This window comes from Miniopterus natalensis, chromosome 19 (genome assembly GCF_054644295.1).
Source record: "Miniopterus natalensis isolate mMinNat1 chromosome 19, mMinNat1.hap1, whole genome shotgun sequence".
Taxonomy (NCBI): Eukaryota; Metazoa; Chordata; class Mammalia; order Chiroptera; family Miniopteridae; genus Miniopterus; species Miniopterus natalensis.
In genome coordinates, this window is record NC_142099.1 from 33110059 (window position 1) to 33128132 (window position 18074).

The window sequence follows — 18074 nt, forward strand, 5'->3', positions numbered from 1 at the left end:
TTGTGGAGCATCCGCTATGTGCTTAACCTTGAGGCTGTAAGAATAATGTATGTACCAGAAGAATCCAACACAGTGTATAACTAGAGAGAATCAATCTAGTTGAAAAACCAAGACCCTCTCATTAAAATGCAACTAGCTATGCAAGGCAGTCAATGCTAAGCGCCAGAAACACTAAGAAGACGCTGGGTAGAAGAGCCATTTTGACTGCCCATGCAGAGGCTGAGGAGAGCCTCTTTAGTCTAATGTGGACTCTAGAACAGAGTCCTCCCTTACCACATGTAACCCCTAGAAGAGGGAGAGATGGTCCCAGCACCCGAGCATCCATCTCAAGAGGATGGGAGCCATTTAACCTCTGGGATTTGATTCCTTCATTGTAAAAAGAAAACATTAGAATAGACAATCTCTAAAAAGTCGTCCACCTTCTGCATGTTGTGTTTCTATCTTTGTTTGTGACACAGACGCTGTCTCAAAGAACACAATATACGCATATGCCATGGTTTCCAAAGATACTCAGCCAGCAGAGTCCAGAATCTATGATGAAATTGGCCCATCCAAGGTGAGCTGATGCAACTCAGGGATCCTCACCAGCACCCCCAGGAGAGGGAGTCACAAGTGGCAGGCCCCTGTTTGCTACTGCCAAGACAGAAGCCACAGCCGAGAATCTGGAGATCCGACTGAGAAATGCCATATCCAGGATATGGTGCCGTGATTCTCAATATAAGGACAGGAATGTGGTCAGTTGTCACCCTATGGCAGCCTCCAGGGTTGAGGCCCTAAGCTTCCATGTGGGGGCCTGGCTCAAGGTTAGATGGGAGTCGTGATTAGGAATGAAGCACCCTCTACAGGAGACAAGCCACAAGAGAGCCCCTGGTGTGAGGTGAGGGCTGTTCCGTGGCCGCTGACTCATGAACAGGTTGCTAAGGGAGCTCCAAGGGCACAGAACTGAGAAAGGTGGCCTTGAACTCAATTACCTTATCTGGCTGTGTCTGCAGCTTACTTTTATCAGCCTCAGAGTCACTCTGTCCCACACCCTCTCCTCCCACCTGCCTTTTACCTGCCTGCCTCTCCCTCACCTCCACCCAGAATCGGTATTCTGCGTGTTATCACCTTCCTGTGTGCCTCCTCCAGCCTGCTCCCCTGAAGTCTACAAGGAGGGAAGGGGGCTACCGAGGTCTGCCTGGTGAACTAGCACTGGGTTTGACCTGATAAGGCAGCTGGGTCCATAAAGCCTACGGAAAGCTCAAACCCTGACTGAGCAAAACCCAGTCTCAGCCATGCAGATCCCTCTTCTAGAGGTTTTTGCCAAAATACTACCCACCGTCCCACCGCACCCTCGTCTGACCCTGATCTTCTCCAAAGCTGGGTGGAAGCAGAACTGAGGCCTGGAGAGAAGTCCACCTAGTGAAAATGCTACTAGGGAGGGGTGATGGGCAGGGGTAGAAGTAGGAAGGGGAATTCATTGTGCCTGAGTTCCCTTACTAAGTGAATGATGGGTGTTTTGCAGGTGCTCCCCACCAAGGAGAAGTCAGAAAACACAATTTATTCCATAGCACAGTACTCCAATAAGGTAAATCCTTCCTGATTTCTTATCCCTGTTGTCTCATCTGTTCCAACAGTTCTGCTATTATACCCTGTTCATTCAACAAGGGGCCAGCTGGTTCCCTTGGGATTCCTCTCTAGACTTCTCAGGACTAACAGCTGAGGTTAGGTGTAAGGTCCTTCCACACATGCACAGAGCACTACTCCTGAGGTCAGAGGTTATTCACAGGCTGGCCTGCTTGGGTTGCTGACCCCACCCTTTAAGCGCAGGATCCCCAAAGCCCCTGAACATAGTGTGAAAACTCCAGCCTCTACAATACCTAGGGCCACTGTTAGCCCACAGTGTGAAAATAAGAGAACAGGTGCCTCCCTGTGGGCCCACACCAGGTGAACAGACTGGCAAGTAGAACCCAGGCTGAATTTCAGTTCCAACTTGCTCCCTCAGCTGAGTTTTATAGTATACAACCTGCACAACCATTTGTAGTGGTCTAGTGACAATCTCAAGTCCTGTGCTTCAGTGTCCTTCTCTGGAATATTCAGAGGAACAGCAAACCCTGTTCTTTAACAGGACTTTCAGTTTGGGGAATCTGTTGAGGGGTTGTCACTATCTGATGGTCCTCATTTCTGCTAGTCAGGACAGCGTTGGGGTCTCTTGGTGAAGCAAATGTTTTGTGAGTGTTCCTGCTTAGTAGCTGAGCTAATACACGGGAAGCTAACCATGAAAGATAAATTTGAACCCAGGAGTCTAGAGAAGTGAGAAAATAATGATAATAAATGAATGGTGGGAAGATATATTGGGAACTTGAAACGGAATATAAATGGATCCATAAATGAGAATTAAGAGCTGATTCTATAAGGCATCTGTGAGCTGGACAAGTGGGAAGGTTGTAAAGGAACTTAATGCATAGGACAGCTTGATTGTAAAGATAAGCCAAGTGTCCTGGAGAAAGAGACAGAGGACTTTTTTTCCTCAGTGATCATGAGAGGGAGGAAGGAGAAGGCGAAGAGTGAGGAAAGAAGGGAAGAAGGAACGACAGAAGAAAAGCAAGAAGCGAGGGGCAGGGTGCGCGAATGCTTGAGCCAAGATCTGAAGGAAAGTGGGAGGAAACAGAGGAGGTACAATTGTAAAGGACTGGATTTGAGGAATTAATCAGGGAGTCCTGGATTGATAAATCTCAAAGTGAATCCTCTAGACAAGTTGAATGACAATTATTCATTGGTCGGTATGTAATTTAAAATCAAAGACTCTGCAAGCCGGTGGGAGGGTTGTCTGCAGTGTTCTGAACTAGAGCACATAAGATGCTGGCAGAGGTGACTCACCACTGTGTACAGGTGAAGGCACAGTTATTGGGGTACAGGAGGAACTAGGGCTCAACTAGGAAGGAAGGCAAGTAGCTTGCGCCTGGATGTTGCTTCAAGCTTATAATCAAAAGCAATGCAAGTACCCCCATTCCCTCCTGCTTTTTTTCTGGGTGAAGAAGTTGGGTGACCCACGTGGGAACGGGAATTCCCCAGCAGCACCTTTCTGTTAACGTGTCTTCCATGTCCCTCTTGAGCACAGATGGAGAAACCCAGCACTCAGGACAGCAAACCTCCTGGGACTTCAAGCTATGAACTTGTGATCTAAGGTGCCAGACAGCATTATCTCCATGGAAACTAAACTACAACCATAGATAATGGCAGATACCCTATGCTCAGACTTTCTCTGCCCAGATCTTACCTGAATATGGAAAATCACCACATCCCACTGTGAAAAAAAAGGAAGTACTCTGCTCCTGGACATAGCTGGTGCTTAGAAGGACAGATGGACATGTGTCCTTTCTGAAATGGCTGCCTTCTGGATGAATGATAAGGCAAGTCCCTTGGCAGGGTGCTTCCTAATCTTCCTTACAGCCATGTAGAAAATATTTTTACGGCACAGTGGGATAAACAGTCAAGATTGATCATGTCTGGAGGCTGCCTGGGGCTAGAGGCTTCTCATGATTACAGGTGATGACCCTTCTCAGCAACTCCAAACACAGAGAGGATCAGCATGTTGCACACCTGTAATAAGCCGTGGCACACCACCTAGCATGCTCTGCTTACACCCAGTATACCTGAGGAGCCCTGGTGCATGGCTTAGGCAAATTAAGCAAAGGCCCCTTTTCCCTAAGGCAGATGCAGCCCCTCGCCCAAGTGCATGGCGTGGTGAGTAGAGTGTGGGCTGCATTTCAGCCTCCACTTGCCCCCTCTGCCCAGGAACCCTTGTACATACTACAACCCAACTGGCTGGACCAGTGCAACCATCCATGACTGTATGGCATGAGAAGCTGTCAGCGTTGTGGCTCTCAGCAGTGCAGACACACTCCCCAGATGGTGTGTTGGCAAGCGCTCCTTCTGTAGGCACTAGAGTGCTGGAGCATTTTTCTTCAGTCTCTATTTCAAAAGCCTCATAAGATTTTCTTTCCAACCAAGCTTTCCTTCTGTATCACTCTGTGATGGTTAACTTTATGTGTCTACTTGACAGAGCCATGGGTTAAACATTACTCAAAGTGTGTCTGCGAGGGTGTTTTTAGATGACATTAACATTTGACATTGCAGGCGAAGTGAAGCAGATTAATCCTGTTTCTCCTGGGAGGGCATCACCAAATCCATTGAAAGCTTGACTAGGACAAAAATGTGATGTAAGGGAGATTTATTCTCTCTCTCTCTGCCTGACTTTCTTCAAGATGGGACATTCAGCCCAGCCGGGTGTGGCTCAGCGGTTGAGCGTCGACCTAGGATCCAGGAGATCAGGGTTCGATTCCCGGTTGGGGCACATGACCGGGTTGCGGGCTTCAGCCGATAAATGACTCTCTCATCTTTCTATCTCCTCTCTCTCTCTCCCTTCCTCTCCCTGAAATTAATAGAGATATATATTTTTTTTAAAAAAGATGGGACATTCATCATCTTCTGAGTTTAGACTTGGACTTGAACTGGAACATACGCCATCAGCTCTCCTGGCTCTCAGGCCTTTGGACCCAGACTAGAACTATATACTATCACCTCTCTAGCTTGCCGACTACAGATCTTGGGATTTCTCAATCTCCATACTACATGAGCCAATGCCTTACTATAACTATTTCTCATTAGTTCTGTTTCTTGCAGAACCAGACTATTACACAATCCAAGCAGCCTCAGCAACAAGAAGAAGCCATACCCAGTATCCCATTATTCAAAAGGACTTGAGAAGTTCTATTCCTGGCACTTTAGGGGAACTAAGTGTAACTCAACTGTTAAAACAAGAGACCTTGAGAGAAGCAAGATCATTCTCCAGAGGGAACTTGAGAGATAATGCAGATTATGAAATTGGAAACACCCCAGCTCCCAAGGCTCTGCCTAGAGATTCATAAAGCTCAGCTCTAGGTTAAGTGCTCTTCCCCCTCCCCTGCCATGTCTGAGTGGAACATTCAAGTGAGTACTTGAAGAATTGCCTCCCTTATTTGTTAACAGACATAACTAGCTAAATCCTAAATGCCCGTGAACAACCCCAGGCTGGACAGTAGAAATAAGCTGCATTTAGGCAGAATGAGGGTGTTAGTCCTAGTGAATGGGCCCATAGAACCATTTAGCCCAGACTATCTTTAGCACTGTGTTGGGGCTGCAAGGCCCCCAAGTATGAGTATAATGTCTGCCCTGGGCTAGCTGAGAAACCAATTCCAGCATAGACACTACAGTTAAATCCTGAACTACACACTTCCAGGAGTTGCACAAGCTAACACAGTCAGCAAAGACATTATGGGGGAGGCAGGACTGAAACTGGGCCTTGAAAGATAAATGGGATTTGGCAGACAATGAAAGAGACAGAGCACATCCACTGGAGGAAAGCATAACAGACAGACAGACACAGAGCCCTGGACCTGCATGCTGTATCTTGGGCACCTCCCTAGGTACACTATGCATGTTCTCAGTCCCTTGCCTGTGTGTGGCACAGTGCCTCAGCTAGAATGTGTGCTCCACCCCTTACCCATTCACACATCGTCTAATGCCCGGCTCCTCTATGAAGCTCTTCCTGATATTATAAGTGAAATTAATTATGGCTCTTTCTGCACTCCTTTCTTTCCCCCCTTTGGTTCTTCTGTCTCTATAACTCATTCCATCCTGCCTTACAGGATAGACAATTATTTGTTTCCCTCTGCATTATACATTACTTAAGGACAAGATCCATGACATCATGATCATGAAGAGGTGAACGTAAGAGGTGACAGATTTATTCGCCTCTGTGTCCACCCCCAGGCAACACAGTGCCTTGTACCCTGCTTGTGAGCAGTAAATACTGTTGAAAAAAGGTACTCATTGGAAGTATTGATAGATAAAAGCCAACAAGTAAAGTGGAATCAAATTATGGCAAATATTAAATATCAGGATGCAAATGGCAGAGGCTATCACCAGTGTAAGGGCATTTTGGAGGGAGAAGACTTTCAGAGTTAGACCAACCAAGAGGTCAACTGAAGCAATGAACCGGGTGTGAGGAGGTGAAAGGCAGTCACCGTGGTGACGGACACGAAGGAGGAAATAAAGAGGTTTGGTGATAAAGTACGAGAACATGAAGAGGTGACACTGAACAGGCTGTTTCTCCTAAAATAAAAGCACTCCTCATCTTTCCGTGGGGTGAGGGATCCCTCTTGAATATCCTCATTGTCTAACTGCCCCTGCCTCTCCCCAGTGTGCTCACTCACCCCAATCCCTAATGTCCTCATGCCCCAGTGGGGAGGGAGGAAAGAGATGGAGGGGCAGGAGGAGGAGGGGGAGGAGGGGGAGGAGGGAGAGGGGAAGAATCAGAGGCCAAACCTTGTTAGGTCTCCCAGGAAAACAAGCCTGAGGTGGAACCAAGGCAAAGGAATTCTGAACGTGGCCTTTGGGACGTAGGACCACCAATGTTCTGATCTCTTCCTTTTTCTTTCCTGTGAATCTTCTGATCTATTAGATTCTCCTTCTGTAAAATGAGTGTGCAAACATATGTTGATGAAAGGAGACTTGACTTTGGGTGGTGAACACACAATACAATATACAAATGATGTATTATAGAACTGTATAGTTGAAAGCTATATAATTTTATTAGCCAATATAGCCCCAATAAATTTAATAAAATTAAAATAAATAAATATAATGAGTGTGATTTTATTTTCCCTTTCACAACTTTCCAGACTAACTAGATTGTGACTAACAGGTCTATAACATAAAAATATCCTTTCAGCCCTGGCCGGTGTGGCTCAGTGGTTAGGGCATCGGCCCACACACGGAAGGGCTGGTGAGTTTGATTCCCGCTCAAGGGCATGTACCTGCGGCGCAGGAGGAACCAATAGATGTGTCTCTCGTACATGGGTGTTTCTCTCTCTCTTGTTCTCTCTCTCCCTCTCCCTCCTTCCCTCCCTCCACTCTCTAAAAATAAATGGAAAAAATATCCTTGATTGAGGATTAACAGAAAAAAGAAAAATTTTTTAAAAATTATTTCAATGGAACAGGGTTTTGTATCATACCAAAGATGTATCAGTTTTGTGAAAGGTATTTGAAGTTGAAATCTCAGGGGCAGGGCCCTCTAGTGGAAAGTGCCGATAAGCCAGGGGAGTAGAGATTGGGCTTCACACGGAACTAAGAAAATGAGGAAACGTTGCAGCTCATGCTTCTCAGAAAAAGAAAGAAGTTGATTTAAAATGTGGTTTTTACATAGACAGTAAAATCTCGGACACTTCTCGTAGCAATATTTTTTCTCATGTATCTCCTCCGGCAGCAGATGGGGCTATATCAAACTAAAGAATTTTTGCACAGCAAAGGAAACGTTTCATCAACAAAATGAAAAGGGAGCGCACTGTGTGGGAGAACATATTTGCCAATGATACATCTGATAAGGGGTTAATTTCCAAAATATATAAAGAAGTTGTACAACTCAACACCAGGAAGACAAACAATCCAATTGAAAAATAGGCAAAAGAGTAGTTCAGTTGGTTAGAGCACCATCCTGATACACCACAGTGGTGGGTTCAATCCCCAGTCAGGGCACATATAAGAATCAACCAGTGATTGTATAAATAAGTGGAACAATAAGTTGATGTTTCTCTCTCTCTCTTCCTCTCTCCCTCCCCCTCTCTTTCTAAAATCAATAAATAATAAATTTAAAAATGGGGAAAGGACTTGAATAGACGCTTCTCCAAAAGGGACGTACATATGGCCAGTAGACCTGAAAAAATGCTCAGTGTCACTAATCATGAGAGATGCAAATTGAAATCCCAAGGAGATATCACCTCGCACCCCTCAGAATGGCTGCCATCAATAAATCTACAAATAAGTGCTGGCGAGGGTGTGGAGAAAGGGGAGCCCTCGTGCGCTGTCGGTGGGAATGCAGACTGGGGCAGCCGCTGTGGAAAGCAGCATGCAGTTACCTCAGAAAGTTAAAAATGGAGCTGCCTTATGGCCCAGTGATTCCACTTCTGGGAGTTTATCTGAAGAAACCCAAAACACTAATTCAAAAGAATATATGCACCTCTGTGTTCATTGCAGCGCTATTTACAAGAGCCAGTGTCTGGAAGCAGCCCAAGCGCCCATCAGTCGACGAGTGGACGAAACAGCTGTGGGACAGTCACACCAGGGAACACTACTTGGCCATAAAAAGGGAGGAGATCTTACCCTTTGGGACAGCATGGGTGGACCTGGAGAGCATGACGCTCAGTGGAATAAGCCAGGCAGAGAAAGACAAACACCGTATGAGCTCACTCAGACGTGGGGTCTAATGAACAAACTGAACCACCAAGCAAAACAGAGACCGACTCAGAGACGGAGCAGGCTGACAGCTCCAGAGGGAGGGTGGTGGGTTTGAGCAAAAAAGAAAAGTAAATAAAATACGTGGGGGGGGGTTGTTTTGAAATTACCAAAGACAGGGGGCTTATAATTCTATGTTTGAGCCCCTTTAAATTTCCTATCCTTCCAGTAAAGAAAACAAATGGAAAAAGATGGCGTTTTGTACAAAATCTCAGAGCCATAAATAAGCTAGTTACCTCCAGACATTCCAAATCCACATACCTTATCAGCCATTCCTGTGACGATATTTTTCAGTAACAGATCTACATAGTGCCTTTCTCAGCATTCCAGTAGGAAAAGACAGTCAATGCCTCTCTGCTTTCACCTGGGAAGATCACAAGTTTACTTGGACAGTAATGCCCCGGGGATACACGAAGAGTCCGACCTATTGTCTTAGATACTAAACGCTGATGTAAACAATGTTAGCCCTGGCCGGTTTGGCTTGGTGGTTCGAGAGGCTCAATCCCTGGCCCTGGTCAGGGCACGTGCGGGGCAGCCCATCGATGTATCTCTCTCACATTGACGTTTCTCTCTCCCCCCCACCCCTCTTTCTGAAAAGCAATGAAAAAATATCCTCAGGGGACAATTTAAAACATAAATAAATAAAATAATGTTAAATGTCCTAGATATTCCACTCTAATCCTACATGTGGGCAATTTAGTTTTATGCTCTAGAAAATTATTAGACTCCCAAAAGGACACAATATACCTATTACAACAGCCAGCTATGAAGGAACATGGATATCAAAGAACAAGCTCTGATTCTGTCTACCCCAGGTGAAATACTTTGGTTCTAATACCTAAAGATGGGCTACTTTTTAACCCCGAAAGCCTCAAAGGAATCCTAGCTCTTCCTCTTCCAAAAATAAACAAACAAGCCAAGAAAGCAGCTTAGAGGATTCCTGGGTTTGACTGAATACTGTCACAGTTGGGTTCCAGATTTTTCATTAATGGCCCCGCCTGTATATGTACCTGATCCGATCCAGTGGGACCTGGAAGGAAAACTCTTAGTTTTGGACAAAAGCTTCCTGTTCCTGAGGGCTCCCCCTCCCCCCACATGAGAATGTAAACTTTAGGTAAACTCATTTCGCTAGTCACATTCTGTTCCTTATGTTTGACAACTTTCACTCCCTGTATGACAGGGTTTCTCAAGCAATGGCCTGTTCCTTACATTCCATAGCTCTCATTCCCGCTCAGAAAATCCCGGTGCGTGAGCCAGGGTTCCCTCCCGACACCCCATAGAGAGACTTCCTCCCAACCACCGGGGCTGATGCCACTAGGAGCTCAGCCCACGTGTATTCAGATGCCCCAATAAACTTGCCTTTCCCTTCTCATCTGGCCTCCTGCGTTTCTCCTCGGCAAGCCGAACAGAAACAAGCTATAAAATCTCTAAAGAATTATCTAAAGGTTCCACTCTGGGACACCTTAATTATAGAAATTGTAACTCAAAAATATAGATCATCGTAGACCTACAGGCTATTACAGTCAGCAACCAGGCTCCGAAGCCAAAGGGCTCCCTCCCTGCATGACAGTCCTTTCTGCTACAGACACGTTATGCAAACAAACAAAAGATGGGGCTCCCTTTAGCTTATATTCCTCATTCCCTTAGATCTCCACTGAATTCTCATCACATTCAACCCGCTGTCAGCCGCCTGGCTCTTGTCTTCTGCAACTAATTTCACTTAAGCTCCATGTAACAGTCTTAACCCAGCAACTTTACTACTTTCTCTGGAGGGTAAAGACATTCACGATTATGTTTTGCTTACTGACCACCTTCTCACTCCTAGGAATGGTTTATAGGAAACTCCTTAACAATACTGACTTAATTTGGTTTATAGATGGATCTTTAAAAAATAAGCAGGAATGTTACTGAGGTGAATATGCAATAACTTCCATGGTGGACATAACTGAAGGTTCTTATTTACCTGAATAATTTTCCCAACAAGCCTAATTGTTCTGACTCGGGCTTGTGAACTGGCCAAAATCAAACAGCCAATATTTACACTGACAGTAGCCATGCCCTTGGCGTAGCTCACAACTTTAGGATGTCGCGAAAGCAGCGAGGCTTCTTAATTTTCTAAGGCAGCCCAGAAAGAATGGAAAATGGGTTGTAGAATTATTAGATGTTATACAGAAGTTTACATGATTGGCAATTAGCAAAATTCCAGGACACTGTAAAGCGGCCACCATGGAAGCAAAAGGAAATTATTTAGCGGATGCTCCAGCTAGACCTGGTCACCATTCCCAAGGGAAATGGGCAGGTTCCATGTGGCCAAGCCTTTTTGGCTCTCAGAGGCAACCCTAAGCCAGTGCTGTCTGTGAACTAGAAAAAAATGTACCCAAATGGGAAGCAACAGCCCAAAAGTGGGTGAATGGATTTTATCAGTCCATCATCAGCATTTGGGTGGCAACCCAATTGTTGAGGTAAAACAACAAACGGACAAACAAAAGCTTAGCCATATCTGAGTAAATCAATTTAACTTATTTCCGCTATTCCTTTCTAAATCAGTAAACTTGGATAAAAGTTATTGAATATCTAACTATTTTGAAATAACAAAATACTAAGACACTGCTTGCTAAACAAGCCTTGGATCCGTCTGCTTCTGCCTTCTGTTGCAGAGGGGCTGTGGATAAGCCTGAGCTGTTGCTAAGTGCCTAGTGCTGTGTTGGAGGTGTGTTTCTTGAAAGTGTTTGCCAGTAGATGAAACTATGTTCCTAAAGGTTATGAAATGTGCTCATAAAAGTCAATCTAGGGAATGCTGGTTGCTAACTTTTTTTGTTATCATTAAAAATTGAGGTTTCACCTGAACCGGTTTGGTTCAGTGGTTGGAGCATCAACCCTCAGACTGAAGGGTCCCGGGTTCAATTCCGGCCAAGGTTGCGTACCTCGGTTGCAGGCTTGATCCCCTACCCCAGTCTGGGTGCGTGCAGAAGGCAACCAATCAATGTGTCTCTCACATCGATGTTTCTCTCTCTGTTTCTCTCCCTTCCACTCTCTCTGAAAAGCTATGGAAAAAATATCCCCAGTGAGGATTAAAAAAATTGAGGTTTCTGAAAATTAGAAATGCTAATTAGGTTGGAAGTTAATTATATGGTTTTAGTAATAGAAGGAATGAATATGGAGATTCATTTTTGAGGAAAAAGGGGAAAAAATGAGTTGTTCTAAGGATAGTTATTTCTGAATGGATAAGAAGTTTTGTAAAATGTTGTAAAGGCTATAAAAGTTCCTGAAAGTTTTAAGTTTATAAAAAACAAACAAACAAGAAAATAAAAAACCAGCTTGGCTCTCTCATGTTGCTCAATTCCTTAGATTGGAGCTAAGACTTTCTTTGTCTCCACAGCTCATTCACAGCCCTTGATGCTTTTATTGAGTCTCCACAGATCTTCCTGCTTGGTAATTAGGACCTTCCCTCCCCTTTTCCAGTCTTCTTAATTATTAAGGGGAAATGAAGGGGGGGGGGAATTCTTGTATTTTCTCTGCAAAAATTAGTAACTTGAATTATGTGTATGTGCCTATCATTTTACTTTTCATCCAATCCCAAAGGTTTCCCCACTTTTCTTTCTCCCGCCTCCCTAATCTATTACCAATGGATTTCATGTAACCCACTTGTGTCTCCTCTTTTGATTGTAATATATAAAATAAGGTACATAACTGCCATTCTCTGGAGCATTCTCTCAATCTGTTGAGATTTTGCTTCTCAGCAATTGTCGGCAGTTTGGCTCAAATACTCACAAAAATTCTCTATAGGTTTGAATGTTTCTTATGCTGACAGTAGTCTTCGGGTCCCTCCTAAAGGGGGTGTTGCCTGCACTTCAGCTTCATTATCCCTGTACGGGGATGGAGCAGCAAGCACCACAGGAGCAGGAGGCATTGTGGAATTTAATCGTATTCCATAAGCATTATCCTCTTCATCTGAGGGTGTTTCTGGCTGAATAGGCTTTCCCATCTTTTGTACCAGAATTTTATGTTTTCTTTGAAGAGGTCAGTTCTGATATAGTAACATGAATGCCTGGACACAGGGGATTGCATCCCATTTCTCTTCTCTTTTACTAAACAGTTCTAGCTGTAAGATAGTGTGTGGTAGTGTAATTTAGACACCCATCTTCTGGCCAGTATTCCCCTGAATTTAAGGCATACTGTGGTCATGCCACTCTGCATAAAAAATCACTTTTTCTGTTCATAGTTTCATAACTAAATGTTCCTCAGTTCTGTAAAATATAATCCCGAGGGCTACATTGGGGTACAGAGATGGAATTACCTATGTTACTAATGTTATTATCAATCAAAGTAACTACTTATTTTTAACTGGAACAAATTTAAATAAGTCTGAGGACTAGACAGTTTTGATAAAGGGAACAAATAGAGAACAGTTACAGGATTTAACAATTCAGCGACCCTTGTATCCTTAAGTTTGGCTGGCAACAAGTCAGGCACAACAGACAAGACAATAAGAGGGGTTGGGTGGCCCAAACTTCCCACTATACCCCAGACCTTGGGTTTTTCTCCCATCAAAGGGAGTAAACGCAAAGTCCGCTCAGTACAGTCAAGATGAGGTGAACAGCTACCTTGACTTAGACCAGGTCTAGCTTCCAATACCCATTCCTTCAAGGTTTGCTGAAATGTAGTCAGAGTTGGCTCCCTCCCCACAAAAGGAGACACAGACTCAACAAATAACAAATATAGTTTTAAACAAACTAACAAACAAGATTTCTCATTGAGTTTCCCCTAGTCATGAGATCAAACAAACAAACTAGCAAAGTTATTAAGGACCCATCTTAGTTCCTGCAGTTTCCCTGAGTCCAGTAGAGAAAGACCAGCAAAGCAATGTTCAAACTTACTAATATTCTCGGAAGTTGAAATAGGATCCATGATGACTGCAGATTAGGTGGACGTTATATTCACCTCCTCCCAGGACCAAACTGGAATTATAACTAAAGTATAAGAAAAATCATCCTGAATAAACAACTAAAGACTAGCTGTAGAGAAGCCTTATCACCAAGGACATACAGAGGAGGCCACACGGAGACTGGTAGGAAGTGCAGAGGAGCTAGAGAGCTGGCCAGGCACTCACAGGCAGCAGCTGAAATTCCCGAGGGATGTATCAGCTGCAGGGGGTTCCCCCTGAGAAGTGTGGGGTTTAAATCCCAAGCTGGGCTCCCCATCCCAGAGCATCAGAACCAGGAAAGGCTCCCACATAACATCTGGCCACGAAAAGCAGCAGGGTTTCTATCCACCAGGGACAGATGGCTAGAAATGCAGGCACCCACTTAAAGGGTCAGTGCACAAAATTTACTCACAGCCACTCATCCTGGGCTCTGGTGGAGGGAAAGCAGAGCAAACTAGAGCTGCATGAGGAGAGTCTGGGGTTGGTAGCTCTGGGGAGAGAGTTGAGAGATCAGCTGCCAGGATCCCTATGCTCAGTCATTCCCCCCATCTCTTCCTGGTATCAGCCGACTGTCATTCTGTCTGTGGTTGGTGGGATCATTCTGCTTTTCTGGGTCTAGAGTTGAATCATAACTGAGACCTACATGTTACCTTTAGTTTGACTGAAACTCTGTTTCTGTGGTCAAAAGGCCTGAGGCTTTAGTGGTAAGACTGTTTGATGCTGACCAGAATCTGATGTGCTGAGGACTTAATGATTAAGGAATTGGGTGTGCTGTGAAAGAGGGAGGCAGGTGAGTCATGGTGCTATCAGACTGGATGAGGCAAATTTAAATCAAAAGGAAAGAAAGGAGAAAAGGCCACATTGAAGAAATGAAGTTTCTGCAGGTTACAATGAGGAGAAGAGGCCAAACAGTGAAACAAAATATGCTTCTTTTGCTCTAATGGCTTAGGAAATTCCAAGGCTTTGGGAGCTATAAGCCAGGAACTGTGGACAAAGACCATGTATACTTGAGAAATATATTTTGGTCATCTGAATGGCCAAATATATATTTCTTATAAATCATAATATCACAGGTAATGAAAACACTTTGGAAATTGATAATGTTGGTGGTTGTACAGCACTGTGAATATAATTAATGCCACTGAATTGTATAGGTAAAACACTAAAATTTAGGTTATGTGATCACAATATGTAATTTAGGTTATTTTGTTAGAAGCAGCAATATTAATCATGCTCTCTTAACCGTGATTGTTCTGTTCCGATTAGAGCAGGGGTGTGGAATGTGTGGCCCATGGGCCCAAATCATTTGGTCTGGCCCTGCCAAGGCCTCACCAAAGAGAAGCAGTTCCAGCCATCACATTAGGGGTGAGTTAATTAAATGTTTGACCAAATATAGCAGGCTAATTTTTAAGTTGACAATTTTGTATGGCCCATAAATGATGTTATAAATATCCAAATGGCCCTTGGCAGAAAAAAAGTTTCCCCATCCCTCAATTAGAGAAAGCACATTCTAATGTGGCTGAGAGTTGTATGCCCCAGGATATAGGAGTTAACTTTGGAACTCGGTCCATACTCCTTTTATCATCATGGGAAGATTAAGAGCCTTGTTCCGGGAACAATGGAGTCCTGGAAGTGCCCACTCTTTGTGACCCCCAGCCCACATTGCCTATAACCTGTTAGCATTATACCTTGCCTACTTCCCCATGCCTGTAATTCCTACTTTCCCATGGAATCTTTGTCCTTCTACTCAATATAAGCAGCTGGCTTATGGGGTAGGGAGCAGTAGAACAGATTTTATGTGGAAGGATCCTGCTGCTCTCCCATGCTGCTGTCGTTATTGCAATAAATGCTCATATATGATTCAACCCTGTCTCTGCTTAATTTGCTCAAGTTGTGGCAGGCAGCCCAGACCCATTGTTGTATGGTTTCCATTTTTCCCAAAGTAAAAAATACAAAAATATGAAAAAAGCATATAGATGGAAAGTAAAAATTTCAATTCATAATTGCACACTTAAGATTTTTGTACTTTGCTTGCTCAGAAAAAAAGTAAGTAGAATAATAATAAAATTAGGACTGCTGGTTAGAAAAAGAACTTCTTACTGTCGTGGACTGCAGGAACAGCACCAGGTGTTAGACTGGTGGGATCAGACTAGACCTGGGTTCAGCAACCTCGGTACTTGAATTCTGGCTAGGAAAGAATTCAGAGCCAAGACTTAAAATATAAGAAAACATTTATTTATAAAATCACAGAGAAAGAAGGAAGATGGTGGCACTGAGAAGAAGCAGAGCGCCCCTGCTCTCGGCCATGCACTCAATTTACTCCTAAAATACTACGTAGCCAGCTTGAAAATAACAAAGAAACATACCCGAGTGGACATAGTGTGAATGGGCAGCACTGAAGAAACATCATAGAGTTTGGTAAGAGAGGGGGTTATAGAAAGGGGGAGCCCCCCCTGAAGCCTGTTCTGGGCTCCAAGCCCCGAGCTTGAAGGCTGCAAAGTTCCCTCACCTCAGGAGTGTGGACCAGCCTCCAAAAGCAGGGATCTCATACCCAGAGAGGAGGAGAGGGGAAGGAGCATCCCTCACAGAGGGCAAAGAGACCCAGGGGAGTGGTGAGTCCACCAGGGGATGGCACCTTCCTAGGGAAACAAAGCTTCTGATGGCAGCCACAACTGGTGTCTAATGCTCAGGGTGCTAACCATAGGAAAGGCTGTCCCACAGAGTGTGGTACCTGAGTAGTAAAGGACCAGAGGGCTGCTTGAGCAGGCACACACAGGGACCCTCTGCCTCCCTGTAAGGCATTGTGTTGAGCCCCAGAAAGCATTGAATCTGTGTGGTGCGGGTAAGGGGAGGAGAGCCCTCCTGCCCTGAGCTCCTGGTGCAGAGAGGCTGGGATTTGAGACCAGCCCTGAGGGGTGCCATGGTGGCCCATGGAGCAGCCCCAGCTTTGCTGAAATCAGTGGTGTGAGAGCTGCATGGAGCTGACTTTGGGTCCCCTTTCACTGGGTGCCTTGGTGCGCAGGCGGCGGGACATTGGGGGGCAGACTCTCTGCCTGTGAGTTGCTTTGTGTGTTTTTGAGTTTTTTATCGCTGAGCTGGCTGCCACCTTCCAGCATGCACTGGGTGGGCAGACCAGCGGAGGCTGGGATTGGGGTCTGTGCAGTAGACTGTTTGAGGGGCGCGCCTGGTGCGACCAGCCAACCAGATCCAGGAAGGGAGGGAGGAGCATGCCTGCCTCTCCTGCAGCCAGGAGCACCACCCCCAACAGGAAAGGGTCTGGTCCCACTCAGTGAGGCCCCAGACACCCCCGCAGGCCACAGTCCTAAGGTGGAAGGGAGAACAGCTCACAGGAGGACTTTATAAGAATAAGACTCGCAGGGGCTACTGGAGGAAATGCTGAAAACCCCACTGGGGGCTGGGCAGGCAAAGGGCTCACTGGGCTGTTTTTGAATTGAACCCACTGAGCCCAGGCTGCAGAAATGGCCCACACAGAAAAGGCAACAGGCTGAAATCAATCTGAAACTGCAGCAGGACAGAGCCTGGGGAACTAGAATCAGAGGGTAGGGTAGGGACTGAGGAGCTGGCCGTGGAGCAGAGACTAACCCCCTCACAGTGAGCACCTGACAGCAAAACGTCAAGTAAGGGGAGCAATACCCTGAGCTACACTCGCCACCCTGCACCCTAAAGACTCTACAGAAGACTCTGGAGTAAGACCAGGCAACCACAAGGTTGCAAAATAGCTGACAAGAGGAGGTGGCCCACGGAGAACCTCAGATCAACCATCTACCTAAGGACACCAGAGCCAAACCCAAATGGCTCCTCACACAAGCACCTCCCAGGAGACCAGAAATCAGCACACAGAACAGTGACCGCATGCAACACAAGCTGCCCAGACGAAACTCACATGATTGACTTTTTTTTTTCCAGTTTTTGGTTTTTTGCTCCTTTTTCCTTAGGAAGAAGAGAAAGATGAATAAAATTGTGTTCTTTTTAAATTTTGTAATAATTTTTTTTAATTTTTAAATTTTTTAATTAATTTCTTTTCCTTTTTTAAAAAAAAGAATTTTGTTTTGCTTAGCTTGTTTTTTGTTTTCTTTCTCTGTTTTGTTTTATTTTACCCTTGCTTCTACTATCAAGACTTTCTTGATAGTCCTGCTTAATTTCTGGGACTTTATCATTATAACCAACAAGTTTACTGCTTTTCTATATAGTTCCTCCAAATCTCTTATTGGACTCCCTCCCTGCCTGGGCTTTATCTCTCTCTCTCCTCTCGATCCATTGGCATAATTTTTTTTCTCTCTTTTTCTTTTATTTCTTTCTTTCTTTCTTTTTCCTCCCTTCTGTCTTCCTGTCTTTTTGTTAGGTTGTTAGTTTCTATTATTCTGTTTATTGTATTTTTATTTTTTCATTTTCAAATATTATCCTATTCCTATTCTATCCCTTAATTTTTTGCTGACCCTTCTTTCAGAATCTTTTCTCTGCCACTATTATCTCCCAGTAGCTTCTCTGTTTTACATTTTAGTTTATTACTATTATTTTCTAAATTTTTGTCACTATTAAGAACAATATACTTTTCTCTCTCTAAGCTTTACTTTTCTTTCTCTCTTTTTTTACTTTTTTTTTGCTTTAACATTTGTGTTCTCCTTTCACTCTCTCAGTTCTATTTTCACTTGAGTTGTTTTTATTGTGACTGTCAAGATATTTTGGAAGATACCCCTTATTTCCTGGAAGTTTAACTGTGTATTTTCCTGCCTTGCCAGCACCCATACAACAGCTCACATGATGTGGTTGAGGCTGATACACACAGTTAGCCAACCTGAGAGTAGAGTCCTCCTAA

General features: G+C 44.5%; 1 protein-coding gene across 1 annotated transcript in view; it reads left to right on the forward strand.

Annotated features, from left to right (window-relative positions):
- Positions 1-18074, forward strand: part of LOC107539023 (T-lymphocyte surface antigen Ly-9) — a 75715-nt gene that overhangs the window by 28014 nt on the left and 29627 nt on the right. The window lies entirely within an intron of this gene.